The 20,298-nt window shown below is 44.5% G+C and overlaps 1 protein-coding gene and 1 pseudogene across 7 annotated transcripts in view; one reads left to right on the plus strand and one right to left on the minus strand.

Moving 5' to 3' along the window:
• Positions 1–20,298, minus strand: part of SMYD3 (SET and MYND domain containing 3) — a 522,432-nt gene that overhangs the window by 266,250 nt on the left and 235,884 nt on the right. The gene's annotated exons all lie outside the window — the stretch shown is intronic.
• On the plus strand, positions 3,782–4,094 carry LOC308535497 (enhancer of rudimentary homolog; annotated as a pseudogene). Its single transcript has one exon. The product of its transcript is annotated as an enhancer of rudimentary homolog (transcript).

Below are 20,298 nucleotides of genomic sequence, written 5' to 3' on the forward strand. Positions count from 1 at the left end.
AGATCCAAAAAGGAACCACATTTGGGGGCCATATTGGCTCTTCAGAGTCCTTGGCAGAAAAACTTTTTTAAACAGCACTGTTTAAATTGAACTGAAACTGTCACTAAAAGTAGTATTTTGTTCTTCAGAACAGAAATAACATGCATGTCCAGCAATGAGAATACTTTTATTGGCCTTTTTTCAAAGACTAGAGTAGAGGCCCAGTGCACAAATTCGTGCATGGGTGAGGTCCAGCCAGCCTGCCCAGATTGGGGGTGATTGGGCTGGGCCGGCCGGAGGGAGGAGATGCAGGAGGTTGGCCAGCTGGCCTGCCCCCAATGGGGGGGGAGGGCGTGGGCCAGCTGGGGGAGGTGCCATGGGGGGCAATTTGTATACTGGCCTTTTATTATATAGGATGCTGGTAAATGCAGGCACCTCCCCATAGGTGGTGAGGTCAGCCACTTGAGCTAAAGGAACACAAGTGTAAGGGACAAACATAATGTGTAAATCGCCCCAATTTAACCAAAGTTGGTGGAAATATATTTCTGTTTAAATGTAACGGAAGAGAATTTTTTAGTTTCTTTTTAGGCTTGCAATTTAAATATTAGAGTAACCAATATTATTTATACTTGGCATGAGGGTATAAACATCTATGTTTATAATCCTGACTTGGTCAGATCTTTCCCTAACACCAGAGCCACCCATGTGTGATGTTAAGAAGAAGGGTGATGTAAACCCTCACATACTCTGCTAATGTGCTATTCTCTTTAGCCGAAAAGGGTTAGGGGTGTATTAAGGCCACCTGCTGGGTTACAAATGTATAACTTCACTGCTCTCTCAAATCAGATCCTATCACTCACAATACTCACACTTAAGAATCTGTAATGTAAAAAGAACAAGAACAAAAATCATAACAACTCATTATTATCAAAGGCAGAGTTGTACCCAGAGTTGCCATGTCAATTGTCTAAATAAATTCTAGACTTAGTAGTCTACCTAATAAATAAAAACAATTCATCATCCCACTGCTAATGGCAGACGAGAAGCATATTCCCAAACCTTGTTGAGTTTTAACTGCCACACTACTCACTGGAGAACAAAAGTAGCTGCATGCCTTTTTTCATTAGTCCTGTATGCAATTACTGTATAATTTTAAGGTTTTTCCTGCTATCTTCTTTGAGCTTATCATTTCAGCAGTGCCATTAAAAACTACTAGATACTATGCCCAGCCAGTGTGGCTCAGTGGTTCAGCATTGACCTATGAACCAGGAGGTCATGGTTCAATTCTCGGGGTTGCAGGTTGGATCCCCAGTGGGGGTTGTGCAGGAGGCAGCTGATCAGTGATTCTATCTCATCATTGATGTTTCTATCACATCATTGATGTTTCTATCTCTGTCTCCCTCTCTCTTTCTCTCTGAAATCAATAAAGATATATTTTTTTAAAAACTACTAAATACTATATATGAAAATTCTAGGCTAGCAACTGCATTGAGAAAGGCAGGTGTGTTCACTCTATAAAGAAGCTCAAAAGCACAACATGAAATCAAGACCACAGAGGAGAGGAATCGTTCCTGGCAGAAGAGCATGAAAGGGCAGGAATGACATGGGATTCTTGAAAAGTGGGATCTGAAAAGGCTGCGAGCTGCTTTCCAAGTCAAGTCTAGTCCACAAAATGTCTTGTGACCAGATTGGTGCCCAAACCTTCTTAAAATATGGAAGAAAATGTAAAACAAAAACATATAGGGCCCTGAGGAGAAAGTAGATGATGGTGTAAATGGATAGAAAGTTGTTCTATTTCTAAAGACTTAGATGAAAATGAGGCAATTCAAGGTCAGTCTCTCCACTGACATCAGTCTCAGGCAGATTTTCTAAACACGCAGACCCTCGCATGGCAGGGTTAGGGAGAGGGCGCCCTCCTGCCGCCTGCTGTCAGAGGGGATGCTGCCTCTGCTTAGTGATGTTTATAAAAATGGCAGTAGTTTCCTATTTGAATGTTAATTACTGTTATGACACACAGGATAATTTAACTTGCTTCAGTAATTTATTCTTCCTTGTAATTAGATGTCGTAATTGGAAAATCTTCCCGAGTGTAACAACAGTTCGGAAGGTGAGATGGCAGGGGGCGGGAGCTTCCCCACAGGAGCTCAACCAGGAAGCTGTGGCTCCTGTTCAACTGGCAGTCACGTGGACGGCCCGTGCCAGCGATCAGAGATGGTCCTTCTGGAACCAAGCAGGTGGCACCTGCGACCTTTAAGAGCTGGATGATTGGAACGGAAGGCGAAGCCCCAGCAGATGGTTAGAGCTCCCCTGAGAAGAATATTAAAGACTAAACTTGAGTGAATCCAGGAAGGAGACCACACAGGACCGCTGTCAGCCCCCTGGTCTTGCAAATATTTGCATACAGTTCAGAGACGCCATAGAGGAGTACAGGCCAAAAATATCACTGGGTGTGACGGGCTCTACTTGTGTTACTTGGTTTATGGAAGCATTTGGTGCTTGCCACGTCATGTGTACCCATAAATGTTCACTAAAATAAGCAAACGAATGATCGCATAGACCAGTGGTTCTCAACCTTGGTCTACTTCATCACTGTAATGTTGCTACTGTTATGAACCGTAATGTAAATATCTGATATGCAGGATGTATTTTCATTGTTACAAATTGAACATCATTAAAGCATAGTGATCAATCACAAAAACAATATGTAATTATAGATGTGTTTTCCGATGGCCTTAGGCGACCCCTGTGAAAGGGTCGTTCGACCCCCAGAGGGGTCGGGACCCACAGGTTGAGAATGAGTGGGTGCATGCAGGACTTGGAAACAGTCAGTGAGCACTCGCTATGGAACACATCAGGTCTGGCACTAAGGACTTGACGGCGCTTTTCCTCCTCTCCCAATTCCTTTCCGTTGTACCCAGAGCCTTGGTGCACATCTTTACTAAAATCCTCTTTGGGAAACATGCCATGACAGGTTATTTCAAACATACACGTGAGTAGAGAGAATACCCACATGTACCCACCTTCCAGCTCTAGTAATAATGATGGCCAATCTCTCTTCCCTTACACCCTGTGTCATTCACCTTCCTGTATTATGTTGACGCTAATCCCAGACATCATATCATTTCATCTGCCAATACTTACAGGGCTCATTTTTGTTTTAAAAAATGTCATAATTCCTTAAGTATATTAACAAGGATTCCTTAATGTCATCAAATATTCAGGTAGTAAATCTTTCCTCTAACTGTATTACAATCTGTAAGGTCCAGGCGTTAGGATTAATTGATAGATCTCTTAAATCCTTTTAATCTACAGATTTCCCCCCCCCCATCTCTTTTTTCTTCAGTTGCTTTTCTTTTTGTCATTGAAATGAAGTGATTCGTTCTGTACTGTTGTCCAGTCAACAATAGATTTTTAAAATTATTATCTCCATAACGTGTAATTCACACTGTTCCCTTGGCCTCTGTAACTGGTAGACAGAGAACGAGGCCAGATCAGGTACAGTGTGAAATTTTGGCAAGAATATCTCAGAGGCTGGCTTCTTCGCCAGGAGACACGCCATCCCAGATTGTCTGTGTGTGGTGCCGGCAGCCAGTGAGGCTCACCGCTCGGATCCATGAACTCATCAGGAGTTGCAAAATAATGAATTCTGACTTTCTGAAATTTTCCTCATTTGTTAGCTAGATTATTTCTCTAGAGAGAGACTCTCTCGACAACTTCCGGCGGCTCCTCTCGCGGGGGTTGGCTGTTGGCGGCGGTGTGTGGCGGTGTGGCGGCGGTGGCTGCAGCGAAAGAGTTTGGCGCGATGTCTCACACCATTTTGCTGGTACAGCCTACCAGGAGACCAGAGGCAGAACTTATGCTGATTATGAATCAGTGAATGAGTGCATGGAAGGCGTTTGTAAAATGTATGAAGAACATCTGAAGAGAATGAATCCAACAGCCCCTCTATCACATATGCTATCAGCCAGTTGTTTGATTTTACTGATGATCTGGCGGACCTCAGCTGTCTTGTTTACCAAGCTGATACCCAGACATACCAGCCTTATAACAAAGATTGGACTAAAGAGAAGAGCTACGTGCTCCTTCGTCGACAGGCCCAACAGGTCGGGAAATAGTTGTGTTGGAAGCATTTGGGGGTTGGGGTGGGCTTGGAACACAGGTGTGTACAGCTGTCTGTAGTGAAGTTTTGTATTATAGTAATCCTGTTTCCATTTTGGTACATTCTAGCCAGGATTGAATGTGTTAGATGATATGTGAGGATCTTGTTCAATCTGAACTCCCATCACACCCTTTTTTTCTCTTTTTTTACTTAAACATTGTTATGATGACTTAGAAGTTTTTCTTTGTCAGTTAATGTTGATTCCAATCCTTCATATCTGCTTTATAACATTCACTGTACTAACCCTTCTTCAAGTGGGGGTGGGGGGTTGTGACACAGTTTAATTATGTGCTAAGATAAAGTCTTAGTGAAAAACAAATAAATGTTCTTTAGTTATAAGAGAGAGAGAGAGAGAGACTCTCTCATCAGATACTCAGCTAACCTGAGATACAATTTATAAAGGGAAGCAAGGAAAATACTTGATTCTTTCCCTTTGTTCACCAGTATTCAAAATAATGAGCCGATTCCCTAATATCATCTAAAAAAGTGACCAATGAGGGTTTTATTTTTAACTCGGAAAATTCTCCACATCTGTGCCAGAAATCCAAAACTGCCCATCATCTAAGTAGGACGGGGTTTGGCGGTGAGTGAAGATGTAATATACTTTAGAGTCAACCCTTCCTTCTCCTTAGGGCCTCTCCAGCAAGCAAACCCTTTTTCTGAATTTGAATATCCCCAAGTAGAAACATTCTAATAAACCAAAAACTCTGTGACCCTATCTATTTAAGAACACCACCTAACTCCTTCCCTCAAAGTCACGGTGCTTGCCACCTGAAGGGCAGAAGAGAATGGCAGCGACTGCTGTACCGCTGTCCAGCACGGGGCTGCCTCTGCACTCCCACAGGGGACATGGACAGAGCAGGAGAGGCAAGAAGCCCTAAGGAGACATGATGGGCCTTAAAAGCAACCAATACCATGCAGGGCACATATTCCACGGTAGCTTGTATATCATGCGGCTCCATTTGTTCCTAGGGATAAAATGATCACTTAAGCTATGAAAATTACTATCATCCATCTCTCCACCTGCATGCCCATCCTTCTTGAGAAGTGGATGGAACTATGAGCCAGTGTGGTGTTCAAACAAATGCTCTTGTGAACAGAGGGAAACTAGCTCCTAGAGGTTTAATTCCACTGAGAGAAACGGCAGCCCCATGCAAAGCAGCGCCATGTCCCACGTGCAGTGCACTGGGAGGAATTAGGAAGCAACGCGATGAGTGAAGAAGCTTCTCCTGCACTCTCCCTACATCCCATCTTGGATCATATGCCCCGGTCTCCATTTCAGTGAAAAGGAGGGGTGTCCTTGAAATTACAGGCAGCTGTGATGGAAGACATCTGTCTACTTATAAAATTAATAAAACGTATTTCAGACTATCAACTGACATGCTCCCCTCCTCCCAAAGCTGAGACTGCCCAGCAGTGGCAATGCAGCTGACACCCTATTTGCCAATACAGGGCTCAGGAATCCAACGGCAACGTTATGAATTGTATCACTGCAGGAATGGCACTCCGGGCAGGCTCCACACACAAACAAAGGGAAGCGCGGAATTCTGTTCCCAGGGGTGCAGATAGCTCCTTCATTGTATAATGTCATCTATGAGAGACAGAATTCAGGTTACTTAGTAAAGACACAGACCAGGGCAGTCAGCTTTGGGATCCATCCCCAATCTGAACTCAGGAGGATGGAAGACCCTGAACCCTGAGACATACTATCACTCCTGCTACTTGGTGCCAAACACCAGTGACCTAAATAATACATCTGCCAGATGCCCACACACACCCCAGAGCAGAGGAGCTGCTTTCCTGAATAAACTGCTCAAGCACCTGGCATCGTCCTATCTTCACTTTACAGAGATAATTACCTCTGCTTATTTGGCAGGGCCATTTTTAATGACAAAAAAAATTGTTTGAAATCTTCAAAGAAAGAGCACCATGTTAACCTAATTATGAAGAAAACAGAAGGAGGAACTTGAGCAAGCTGAGTCAAATCCGCCCAATTAATCCAATTTTACGAAGAGAGAGAGAGGGTGATCAAATTCTCTCTAAGACGGGAGCATCCGTTATCAGTGCCACCAACACTGTCTTTCTTACCAATTCCTCACGGAAATTAAAGCCTCCTCCCCTCCTTGGCATCCCCCTCCTCCCACCTCTTAGCTTCCCCAGGTTCTCCTCCAGCCTCTTGGCTCCGTGGCCACCTTTACCTCCCCACTGTAGTCTCTCCCCTCGCCCTCCCACGGCCCCCGCACTGCGCTGACGGGGACCTCAGAATCCTCCTCACCAGGCTCCTGCCCAGTAAAAGGGAAAGCTGAAGCCTGGGGGATGCAGAAACAAGCTCAGGTCACGTAGCCAATCACAGCACTTGCAAAGCTGGGCCCCAGACAGACACCTGACGCCCAGTACTGTGCTCTTCCCACTGCACCACACTACCTTCTCCCTGGACCTATTCACCACTCTGACCCAAGAAATGGACTGAGGGACCGGTCACTTCATCTCATTATTTTCCCACCCTGTGAAGGGCTTAGAGTCACAGTTAGAAAAACAAGGTAAAACTGACACAGATATCAGACTAGGATCCTGCATGTGGAAGATACCCTCCAAGTTCAACGCTCTGCACGGCTAACCCAGCAGGTCCAGGGAGTGAGATTCGAGAGGCGCCGCACAGGGACCCTCTCGCAGTCGTCCGTCCCTCACCCCCCAGGAGTCTCCCAGGGTCAAGCTTAGGCCTCTTATGAAACAGCTCTTGAATCTTAACTGCGACTGAAGCACACTCACTCTCCAGCTCCAGCTGAAAAGGCGGAATGCACCCGCCTGAGTGCAGAGGGCACGACTGGCACGGAGAACGCGGATACTTTTATCAACGCACATGGCTAAGTGTGTCCCCAGCCTTACCTTTAGCAAGTTAAATAATCTTAGCCCTTTAACCCTATCAATTACATTTTTGGCTTTTGTGTAAGGCTCCTTCAAATGGTCCATGCTGCTTTTTTGAAAGCTGGAGTCCAGAAACAAGGACAAGTAGATGAAGTCCTTAATATAAGAGAAATCCCATCAAGCAAAGTATTAGAAAATCTTATAAGCCTATGGAAAGCAACGAAACCTCTATGCAAAAGAAGCAACATTCAACACAATAATATTTTCAGATAGACTAACTTGTAGACTTGAGGAATAACCAGAAACTAACGAGAAAACATCAAGTGAGTCTTAAAAATAGTTTCCAGAACAAACCCAAGCACATTCCATTAGACATCGTTTAATTCGGCAGCTCTAACCATGTAGCTAAACAAGAGGAGGTTGGCCTAAGAGATAAAAGCCAGGGATGTCCAAGATAAATCCCTTAAATATTGACAGAACAAACTTAGAAAGAAGGAAGGTGAGTGGGTTATGGAAAATATAAATAGGAATTCCATTTCCTACAATTTAAAGAAAAAAATAATTAAATAAAAATCCTGACTGAGCTAGGAGAGTGTGTTTAGAAAAAAAAATAGTAGTTGGGTGTGTGCTCGAGGTGTAGAGTCTTGAAAATAATAAGGCTATTAAATTGCAAGCATCAGGGTAGTGGAGCACTCGCTCACAAGATTATGAAAATTGAGCTTTCCAAAGTGAATTTGAAAAGGAAACAGGTAAAAGGAGGTCAGCTCATCACAGGCAAGGAGAAAGCGTCTATTATTTGGCTGGCTGTTTTAAATTAATATCCTGGAACATTAGCAGGTTAAAGAGCTCTATAAAAATGACAGAGAGGGAAGCAAATGGGGTAGAAACAATAGTGTTTACACCTTAGTAATAGAAAGGTATTACAAGTAGGATTTACAAGGTGCTAACATGACATATATCAAAGTCAAAAGGCTAGCTTTAAAAAATGATGAGAAAGGCATTAGGCATGGAAGGAAAGCCAAGGACCTGAGAAACTCCATCTATGCACATAGCAGATTTTAAACCAGGGAAGCTACCCCAAGACCCATGAACGATCATGTTCTATTATTCCCCAGCCAGCAGAATTCCCACTGCATCCAACCAGGGAGAAGAATAGAAAACACTTGTCTTTTCTTTTTCTTTTTTAAACTGATTTTTAGAGAGAGAGGAAGGGAGAGGGAAAGAAACATCAATGTGAGAGAGAAACATCAATCAGCTGCCTCCTGCATGCCCCCTACTTTCTAGCCCACGAACCTGTCATGTGCCCTGAACGAGAATCAAAGCAGCAATCTTTCGGTTCATGGGGCAATGCCCAGTCAATTGAGCCGCACTGGCCAGGGCAACACTTGTCCTTTCTGAGATAGTTACATATGCTGAAAGATAACCGACATCTTCCAAGTTAGCACACACACACACACATCGGCTTGGTGATGTCCTCAACACTGACCTGGCCTCCTCTGGGAATAGCACTCCTATCATCCCTCAATCTGTACCTTAGATGTAGGATTTCTACTTCTCAAAAGATCGCATCTTGTTAGGGACCGAAGGTTTGTGTCACCCACAAAATTCGTATGTTAAAGCCTTACCTCCCAATATGAATATATTTAGAGAAGGTGCCTCAAAGGAAGTAATTAAGACTTAGTGAGGCCATAGCCCTGATCCAATAGGATTAGTGTCCTTATAAGAAGAGACACCAGAGAGCATGTTCTCTCTCTCAAGAGTACACAGGAGGACAAACCACATGAGGACACAGCAAAACAGCAGCCCCATAGGAGTAAAAAGCAAAGTCCTCACCAAAAATCAAATTGGCTGGAACCTTGATCTTGGACTTGTAGGCCCCAGAACTCTGAGAAAATCAATGTCTGCTGTTTAGGCCAGGCGTCTACGGCATTTTGTTAGTGCAGTCTGAGCTAAGAACACCTGCTCTATCAGTGTTTAACAGTGATTTCCCGACTGGCAGGAATGAGAGCTTTATCTAACGCTCTGTGAGTCTGGGTGCTCTGAAATGCATTATGAATATAATAATGGTTTAACAACAACACTGACCATAACACCCATGATTTTCTATAAACACAGTTAGCATTACAAGCTGAGATATCATTTTTACAGGCTAACAAATTTTTCTCCCTATTAAAGATCAGACTGTAGAATGTTCACCATTACTTCATGCACTACTAAAAATTGCCAATAGCAATTCAAGCACTATAACTCCTTTTTGAGAAATAGAAACACAACAAATGAAATATCTCCTGCAATGCTAGTTTATATACACAAGTGTGCTGAAAATACTACAAAGAATTTCTGTTGCAATTTTTATACAAATAAGATACTTCGGTTCCATGATTATGTGCCAATTCACCTAAATATTAACAAATGTTGGACTGTTCACGCCAGGCTCAGAGAATATCAAGTCATAGTCACAGAATCACAAAATCATAGAAGCACAGATGAGGGCTCATTAAGGTCAACCTCACTTTTTTCCTTAACTGAGGAAAGCACAGCTCAGTAATATGAGCGCCTTACTCAAGGCAACATAAACAGATCCTTAATTCCCAGAACTGTGCTGTTCTCCTGTGATGGTAAGGAATAATGTTTTTGCAAATAAAATGAATCTCAAAATACTCTGTTGAATATGCTATTAAAATACACCTTCATATAACAAGAAGAGACACATGAAAAGCAGGAGAGATAAAACTATCTTAAAGACTCAGGAGAGGCTAAGGGAGTGTTTTTAAGTGGATCTGTTCTGGGGATCATCTCAACAGCCTCCCTGTGACGGGCCTCAATCACTTAACACTGCCCGTCTCTGCAGAGCGGCGAGCAGAGAAGGGGCCGACGTACAGCCTCAGTTTATTGGCATTTGTACCCTGTGGTTTTAAGACAAACTGAAACTCCATCACGTGCTGCTTTTAAAGACCAAATGGCCAGAATAACACTCGCAGGCCCAGCCAAGGCAGGATGCAGCCAATAGGAGAAAACGGAGCTCCGAAAGCAGTGTAATTCTTTCCTTCTTTCCTTCTCTTCACAAGATTTTCTAAAACAGAACTGACAAGGTAACAAACAAGGGGAAGTGTGGAGCCAAGTTTAAAGTCGGGATCGGGCTCTTTGTGGAGCCTAGTTTACTTCAAGAGACCTACATTAAACACAACTCCCACCTGAGCACGGGTCTCAAAGGACAGGTAAGATAGACTGACCTTCCAATGCATAGCTATGGAGACCAAAAGACCTGAATTCAAGCCCCAGCTCACGCGTGCTGAGTGTGAGGCCTTCAACAAGTAGCATAGCCTCTCTGAACTGGTTTCCTCAAAGTAATACCTCATAAGGCTGATGTGAGGATTAAATAAAAGTGCACAGCCCTAACTGGTTTGGCTCAATGGATACAGCGTCGGCCTGTGGACTGAAGGGTCCCAGATTTGATTCCAGTCGAGGGCATGTACCTTGGTTGCGGGCACATCCCCAGTAGGGGGGTGTGCAGGAGGCAGATGAATCGGTGTGTCTCTCTCATTAATGTTTCTAACTCTCTATCCCTCTCCTTCCTCTCTCTAAAAACTCAGTAAAATATATATATATATATTTTTTTAAAGTGCACAGAAAGCAGGACACAGAGCCTGGCACAATCTCAAAAGCTTAACATAAACTTTTAAAAGAGTAGGCAGAGGGGAGGAGTAGCTGAAGCACAGAATGAGTTTCTAGCGTGAAATGCATTAATTTAAATTAATACTCAACAAGACTAAGTAAAACATTCCAAAGTTTTCTCTCTCCTACCAAAACAAATAATAATAATAAATAATAACAGAAGATAGCCATGGTCATAATTTTCAACTTGTTCTTCAGCTATTATTTGTCTCTAACAACTTTTTGGAAGGATTATGGTGTTTCAAGGGTCCAAGGGCAAAGTAGAACCGGAGGGGGAAGGCAAGAGAAAACAGGTGGGGCTAGAACGAACAATCTCAGGGAAGCGCGATGAGGTCTTCTTCCTTATGCCAGCACAGAGCACCATGCGATACTCCACAGGTCAGCTCTCAGTACGGGCGGCCCTGGGTTTGAGGTAGCAATCCACCCACACCCCACACGCTGAATACCCTGCCGGGTGCAGAGAAACTGTGGAGAGGGGAGGAAGCCCTCCTCATAGCTCATTCTGGATACCACTGTTTTGCACACGAGAGTGTACGTGGCTTGTTACCAACTAGAGAAATACAATCCACCAGTTCTCCATCTGCCATGGTTGGTGTGTGGTTTTCAGATTCCGTGTCCTGGATCATTCATGATCCATCCTCATTGGCTGGACCCACAAATAACAGTTCTGCCTAAAACCATCACCACAAGTTAGAGTGAAAAAATGCCAGAACCCTAGGCTAGTGGGTAAAAAAAAAATCAACATCTTCCCTCATGATTAACCTTGGGAGGCTTTAACTGATTATATAAGCGTTTTTGGTGTCTACAGAGGGAGGATGCATTTTTAGAACATCTTGAGGCACAAAAATCAGTTATCTATTTAAAAGAGAATAAAATTTAAACATATTGATTACATTTAAATAATGGTGGAAGGTGTATCTAAATATAAAAAATGGCTCTGAAAAAAATGAGACAATATTGTTTAAAACCAAGAGAATTGGGGGGAACTGGAATATTGCCCTCAGCAAGAGGAGGCTGAGAGGTCTTCACGGGTCCTGTGTCTGTGTGACCACTCATTCATGAATGTCTTCAAGCCTCAGCTTCCTCCTCTACATCTGCCCAGGACCCCACTGTGTTCTCGTGAGGATCAAATCTAGTAACGTAGCCATTCTTAAACCCTGGCTCTCCCACCAGCAGCATCAGCAGCCCGGGAACTTCCAAATGCACAGTCTCAAGCCCCGCCCAGACCTACTAAATCAGAAACTCCAGCAATCTGTAGCTCTGGTCCACCCTAAAGTTTGAAAGCCACTGCAAAAACATATGTAAAATTAATTTTAAAAATCTTAAGATGCTAAATAGAAAGTTGTTGTTATGGAAAAATTAAGAATGTTACATTTGTTTGAATTTTCTAAGAACTTTCACTTGCACATCATTGAATATAGACAAACCTGTGTATGCCCAGCTTCACAGTACATTTCTTTAGTAAATGTTACTATAAAATATCTGTAGTTACAGCATCTATCAATGTTAAAATGTACTATTATTTAGTCATAACTTCAAAAGGACTGGGGAAAAAGAAATCAAATTAATAACCATTACATATTCTTTAAAAGTAAATATTAGGCTACATTGATTTAAACCCAGTTATTAGTAAATTAGAAGATAAATTTGAGATTAGCACCTCAGACTGTGTGCTAACCTCTCCTGAATGTCTGGCAAAGGTTTGGACTAAAAATTACATAAAATTGTTGCACCTGTGAAATAGCACTGCAGTTTCCAGGAAGTTCATTTCCTCATGAGGTGCGACTCCCAGGACAAGGGCAGAGTAAAGCTGATGTTACTGAGGTTTTGCTTCAGCCCAGGAGATAGGAAGGACAGTTGTGACTATGAAGTAAGCAACTGCTAATAACTTCATGTTTTTAAAAATATTTTAATGGAAATGTAAGATATATTTAAATGAGTACAATATCATGATCAAACAAAACACACAAAAAAGGAGGGGGTGGGGAGGGCTCTACTTGAAACAGAGTTCCATTTTAGAGTTAGGGTTCCTTTCCGGTCCAATAGCAGCACCGCAGTGGCCACCGGGGCTCTGTGACAATAGGCACATTTTCATAAACGCTTCAGCGCATCTGGACTCGACTCCAGTGCCCTGCCAGGCACACCATTCTGTCATGGCGCAGGCATACTCACCTCCTGCCTCTGAAACCCAAAATGGCCCAGAAGGCCCCAGACCTTGTGACATAGAGCCCAAGAGAAAACACAGAGAGGAGAACAAAAGCTAAAACAACGTTCTACTAGCTCGCCTTCCTCTGATTTCACCCTCTGTGGTTCAGACTCCCAGCACTGGCACAGGACAACTCTCACTAGGCTACACTCCGCAGGTCACGGACACAGCACACATGCCCGGATGGTTACAACGGGTGAGTGGCTCTCCCATGGAACTCAGCAGCAGGTTGGGAAGCTCTATACAAACTCTGATTGTGCTGCATCTTTCACCGAAGGACTCAGCGCTTGTTGATGTCAGCTGTTGCAGTGTCTGCTGCCTATGATCATCGGCTAACTTTTACCCGGAAGGAATGAGGAAACCTTTCTCAGGGTAATTTACTAGCATACAGAGGACAACACTGTCTGAAAATCTAGAGAAAATAAAGGTTATTGTCACTCGTGTATTTTTAAAAACTTCCCTAAAATATCACTGATATTTAAGACATTTACTTCCTATTATTTATAAACCAAGAGATCGCAGGCCTAGTAGCTCCGTAAGCCTGGGAGGGGGACCTGGGAGGGGGACGTCCATCCTGGACACAGCGAAATGACCTCCTGGCTGTGTCCGGCCACCCTGTCCCGGCTGGTCAATGCTATGCAGCGCCCACGGTCACATAGTCTCCCAGTCACTCCTGGCACAGACGCTGAAGTGTCTTTAGTTTTCATTGTGTAACAAGCACAGTGAATGCCCAGCTTCCGACCTCCCTCCTGGCCTGTCTGCATCTGTAACTCTAACGCAGATGAAACTACTGGAAAGGCCCCTAAAGGAAAAGCACCCGGGCACTCCCCGGCACGGCCGGAAACCATGGCGTTGTTACCCTCATCAGAAGTGACCCTGGAAAATCATACAGGCACATGTACGGAGACAAACATGCAATTCTCAGGCAAGGGTGCACGTTCTTACAAAGTATGTGTTCCTTTTAAATCTTATTTTTGGCAATTCTTAACCGTAGCTACAACAGAACATTCTCCTTGGGAAAAAACAATTAAAACCATCCTATCATACTTCGGTTACTGACACTGAAAAGCAATAGGACTGCTCAGTAAGACGCTCAAGCAACTTAAAAAGTTAGTTAAAACTCTTACAGGGAGCCGAGCAGCAAAAACTCCCCAGCAGCAACAAGCTGAACGGTTTCCATCCTCTAAGAAACCCGGCTCCTGGCACAAAGGCCGGTTCTAGGAAGAGACCAGGAAACACACAGATGCACCTGGAGCATCCTGCAGTGCGGGAGGTAGGAAGTGCTGAGAACGAACAAAAACCCCACAAAGACGGGAAGGCAAAGGGCCACGGGAGCCAGCTGAACAAGCTCCCAGGAGTCAAAGCTAGAAGCTTCCAGCAACAACACAGAGTAGCATCAGGTTAGCACCCAACGTGCAAAATAAACATCCTCGAGTCCATATGGATATAAACAGATGACCTAGTCAATTAATTAACTAGTGAGTCAATTAATCTTAGGGAGATGAGACAAATGTATGCATCAGAATCACATATAATTTATGTAAATACTATTCCTTCAAGGAGGTGGGTCAGAGCTCCTCACTGCTTCCGTGTGGGTGGCACGTAGCAGCTTCCTTTTAAGAGGACGGTATGGAAAGGGGTGAGAATGAGTATGCAGTGGAGAAACTTCACAAACACTGCTCAGCCAGGAGATCAAGGTCACACCAGCAATGTCATGTTGACAACGCATGCCTGTCACATGATGTGATGAAAATGGCACGTGGCCTCTGTGGTCTTCCTCTTCAAAACCCCACACCCCACCCTGATCATGAGAGAACTTCAGATAAACCTGAGTTTCTTTCTACTTATGGGACATTCTATGAAACACCTGACGAGTTCTCCTAAAAACTGCCAACATCCTCAAAACCCAGGTCTGAGAAACTGTCAGAGAGGAGCCTGAGGGCACAGGAGGACTGAGGGTAACATGGTACCTGGGTCGGATCCTGGTACAGAAAAGGCATCAGGTACAAAGAAAGGAATCTGAATAAAGTATGGGCTTTAGTTAACAATAGTGCCTCAACATTGGTTCAGTGACTGTACGTACCAAAGGCAGCATGCTAAGGTAAAGTGTTAGTAACGGGGAAAACTGCATGCGGACACGTATGAACTCTGAACTGCCTTCACAATGTTACTGTCAATCTAAGCTGTTCTAAAATTCAATGTTTGTTTGTAAAATCTTTCCAATACTAAATCACATCACATGCCACTTTTGGTTTGTTGTAAAATATTCATTTGCTTGTTTGGCGTTGTGATTGTGGTGAAGAGTGTGGACTGGGATCAAACTGCTTGGATTTGAACCCAGTTCAACTGTCTCCATGGATTTTTAGTGGCTTTGTGCTTGGCCTGCGCACAGAATACAGCTCCCAGGGCCCAACATGATGTCAGTGACCGTCAGCACAATCTCTGCTCTTCCAACAAGGAGAAACGGGACAAATCAGGCCCCATCAGCAAGGCCGTTAGCACAGGGTAGCCACATCTGGTGGTGACCAGACCAATGTGCTGCTCTTGAAGGGCACTGGGGTACGAAGCCTTCGGCAGTGTGGCCCCATTCCCAGTGAAGGCCGGCCCTCCGTCCCAAGAGCAGATGTAGCCGCGACGTGATTAATGCCTCTGTGAAGAGCAGGACTGATTTTCGGAGCTGTCAGCAGTTCCCCATGATGTGAACCCTGCCTGTGCATTGCTAATATTCAGATGAGGCTACTCAGACCTATTTTCTTTCCATCAGCAAAGAGTATAAGAAAAAGGTGCAAAATGAATTTAATGAAAATATCTGAAGATGCTTTTAATAACAAAATAGCCAGGGTTACAGAGTTATTTGTTGTGTGTTTTTAAAGCTTACATGTAAAGCTTATAAGATTTACAACTTCTTCCCTACCAATAAATGCTTCTCACATGAATATTCATGCACAATTGCCGTGGCTTTTACCATCTAAGGTAGTCATTAAAGGCTTGTCATCTTGGTCCAACAATGCCTCTGGCACTTCTAAATTATTAAATCTTAGTCTACAGCTTTGAATGCTATAATAGCAACATAAAACAGAGAAATAAATTACCAGTATGAATAATCAAAGGTCACAATTTTCAGCCAAAGCTCAAAACTTTCTAGTGTCACCTACTTTTTAATATAAAACTATTAAGACTTTTTTCTTGACCACACTGAATGAATAAAAAGATGACATTAAGTTAAATAAATGAAAAGACTGAGAGTACTAGCTACTCTTTAGATATACTATAAGTAGCTAAAGGGCAGAAGAGGTTTTAGAGTTGCATTGACTGTCACAGTGCCTAATACCAAGTTTAATTTGGGATTACGCCAGGCTGTGCTGCCCGGGAGCTACCCTGCCCGGACCGCAAACCTCTGTGAAGCTACTGACTGGAGAGCCCAGGGTAGGAAACCTGTGCTGTCTCTTCTTTGAATGCACTGAGCACTGGATGTGCAAAGAAAAAGGTTATCAGTGAACAAATGACTGTATCTGCTTGTGAAATTACTCCTAATCAAGTGTGCGAGTCAGGGGACTTTGGGTGTAAGCAACACAACAACCCCACTCATTTCCGGTGGCTGGTGGTGGTGGTGGTGGAGGATGGTGATGGTGATAGTGGTGGTGGTGGAGGATGGTGATGGTGATGGTGGTGGTGGTGGTGATGGTGATGGTGATAGTGGTGGTGGTGGTGATGGTGATGGTGATAGTGGTGGTGGTGGAGGATGGTGATGGTGATAGTGGTGGTGGTGGTGATGGTGATGGTGATAGTGGTGGTGGTGGTGATGGTGATGGTGATAGTGGTGGTGGTGGAGGATGGTGATGGTGATAGTGGTGGTGGTGGTGATGGTGATGGTGATAGTGGTGGTGGTGGAGGATGGTGATGGTGGTAGTGGTGGTGGTGGTGGTAGTGGTGATGGTGATGGTGATGGTGATGGTGGTGGAGGATGGTGATGGTGATAGTGGTGGTGGTGGTGATGGTGATGGTGATAGTGGTGGTGGTGGAGGATGGTGATGGTGGTAGTGGTGGTGGTGGTGGTAGTGGTGATGGTGATGGTGGTGGTGGTGGTGGTGGTTGGTGGTTGGTGGTCGTGGTGGTGGTGGTGATGGTGATGGTGATGGTGATGGTGATGGTGGTGATGGTGATGGTGGTAGTGGTGATGATGGTGGTAGTGGTGGTGGTTGTTGATGGTGGTTGGTATTATTGTAGTTACTGTTGTAAGTGTGTACTCTAAGGGACCATAACAGTTACAAGGTTCTAAATAGCAGCAACAACTGGATGGTCCTTCCCTCAGGACAGGATTCCACACATCTGCAGCGTCATGCCACTTGGTTCAAGAGTCAGAAGAGCACATCTGAGAGCTGGCTTGGGTTGTATGTTCACCAGGGGATCTTGACTGACAATTACAGTAGGCCTTTATCCAAAGGGGGAATACAAGTTACAAAAGCAAATGTGGAAGGTGTGGATACTGGGTAGGCATGAGCATGGATGCCCACTATGATGTGGAAGGATGGGGATGGGAACAACCAAGTCATCTCCAGGATGTGGTGGGCATTTTGCTTTCTCATACATCTGACTCACTTCTCCAAACAACCTTGTGAGGTGGGTATTATAAGCCCCATTTTACTAGAGTTCAAATTGAAGTGCACGGAGTTTAAATTTCTTTGCTGAAGTCACATAGAATCAAGCCTAGGTTTTTCTATTCTCTTCTACCTCCCAATGGAAATAGCAGTGAAACAGAAGTGTCAAGATGTGAAACAAATCCATTTAAAGTTTCAGAAATGCAAGTCTCTTGAAAACAACAATCCTGATGATAAGGACTTCTTGGCCTTATGTTTTCACATAATGTTTTCACCTAATATACACAGAATCCTATTCATTCAATAAAAACATGTTATTTGCATATTTACAAGCCTGCAGTGTCCATGCCTAACGATGGAATATAGCAACACCAAAGTAACAAATCCAATTCTTAGAAACAAGTTAATGAATTTGCTCATCTTGACAATCTCAGAATGACACTCCAACTACTTGTGACAGGCATTATATTTGGCACTGGTGACAAGGGATACCAGGTAGGAATATAAACATATCAACAGAAGCCACTAATCCCTAATGGCAAATCGTCAGCCCTATTAACAGCGGGCCAGGGAGCATTGTTTAAACCAGTGCAAGCCCAGCGTTTTCCACCACAGGGAACATGTGGGTTCGTCTCTAGATCAGCCCCAGCACACACAGGCAATTCCGTCCATTATTTGGGTCCATGTCTGTAACCTGAGCAGATGATAGACACGCTTTATGTGAAATATTTAATTAGGCCATCAGGAACGTGGTGGTACCAGCTGCTCTGGCCCGCTGACCTAGAGGAAGAGATAGCAGCAAAATGATGACAGCGCTCAGATGAAGCCCAGGAATGGAGACGGCTCATGAAAACATCAGCGGCTCTCACTCTGCCGCACTGCAGGCTGAGAACTGTCAGCTCAGCACAGCAATCAGCTCCTATCACTCACCGTCAGGCGCTGGGTTTATTAACAATCATTCTTACGTGATTTCTGCTCACACATACGGAGTAAAAGTTCTGGAAATGTGTACTTCAAAACAGTAATGATTGTTATTTCTAGACGGTGAGCTTATGGATGAATTTTATTTTCTATTTCTTACCAGTATTTTCTACAATGTTCTTTCATGATTTAAAGTATTTTGAGTTAAAAAACTAATGACTTACACACATCTTTGTATATAGTATCTGAGTCCTGAAACACTGCCATAGAAACCCATTTTTTCTTACAAATAAGGAACTCTATCCTTTCGCATTTAAGCCATTTTTCATCTTTCATATGCAACCCGCCCGATAGGCCTATGACTCCTTCTAATGTCTCAGTGCTCAGCTCCTCCAGCCAGTCCTTAGCCTCCTGCTGTGGCCAGGCCCCGGCTGGGCAAAGAGCCTGCCTGCCTCCACCACACCGACTCCTTCCCCTCTTCCTCAAAGGCCTTCCAGAGACGCCCCCTTCCTCTAACCGTGACCTCTCTTCAATCAGACTACCAGGATGTGAAGCACTGAATTCACAGTCTCAGAAATGCAGGTCCTCCTTGGAAACAGCAGTTGATACAAGAACTTCTGGCCCTCACACACCTAACAAAATACAGGCTGACGCCTCCTCCACCCAATAAATGCATGAGACCTGCTTACACAGAAACCTGGGGTCTCCACGGCCAGTGACACGTATGTTGCTACCAAGGCAACAAATCAGCCCAACTGCTCCTCGACCTCCTCACACAGGAAATGGGTACTGAGAGCTCCCTCCGTTTCCCTTCGCGTTTCCAGAGCGGATCTCGAGCCTGGGCTGTCTCCCTCTTCCTGATGAGTCAGTTACATTAATTCAATAAACATCCAAGGAGCTCTGAGCCAGATGTGGACCAAGTACTGCGGACTTTTCTAGACAACTATCAGAGGTCCCTGCCTTCACAGAGCCAACAGTCTCGCTACTTCCATCATCCTCTCCTCCCGCCGGGGACGCTGCCATCAAAGAACCAAGATGAGACGGAACGCGTTAAACAGCATTTCTTTTCTCTCAGCTCTGGAGGCTGGAACTCGGAGGCCAAGGTGTTTGCGGGTGTGGTTTCCCCTGAGGCCTCTGCTTGGCTGGCAGGTGGTGGTCTTCCTGCCGGGGCCTCACACGGCCGCATGCCCTGCACATGCCCTGCCCTGCTGTCTCTCCCTCTTTCATAAGGACACCAGTCACACTGGGTTAGGACTTTACTCTAAAGGTCTCACTTTTAGTCAGTCGCCTCTTTTTAAGGCCTCACCTCCAAGCTCACACTGCGAGGTAACTGGGAGTTGAGACTTCAAATATAAATTCTGGAAGAACACAATCTGGCCCTCACACCCCCACCTCGCCCTCCTCTCCCCCTCAGGCTCTCGCTTAACCTTGGCTCTCCTCCCTCAGAAAGTCACACCCTCAAACCCTTTTCCTACCCAAACCCCAACAAGCTGCCCCAGCCCACATCCTCCCCTCTTCCATCGGGCTGCTTCCCTTCACTGCCAAGATGTGAAAACCCCAGAACTCAGAGTCTCCGGCCCAAATCAGAGGGGCAGACCGTCATGGGCAGGTGGAAACCCAGAGGGCGCCAGTCCCCTCGCATGGTGACCCCCGGGCCCAGGGCCAGCTAACTGCAGTCAGGTGTGAAACTGCTCTGACTTTCCAGAAAACCTAGAACCATGCTGATGTAAAATGTCCCACGTTTTATATGACAGTAACAAAAACAGAAAATTCTGGGTGGGCCAAATAAATTGGGCCCACAATCTCCATTTTCCCTATTTATTTTTTCTAATTCTTTTCCTACCACCTCTCACCTTCCCTCTTTCCTACCTGCCATTCATTCCTCACATTCTGCA

The sequence above is a fragment of the Myotis nattereri genome (assembly GCF_964212035.1).
Source record: "Myotis nattereri genome assembly, chromosome: 20".
Classification (NCBI taxonomy): domain Eukaryota; kingdom Metazoa; phylum Chordata; class Mammalia; order Chiroptera; family Vespertilionidae; genus Myotis; species Myotis nattereri.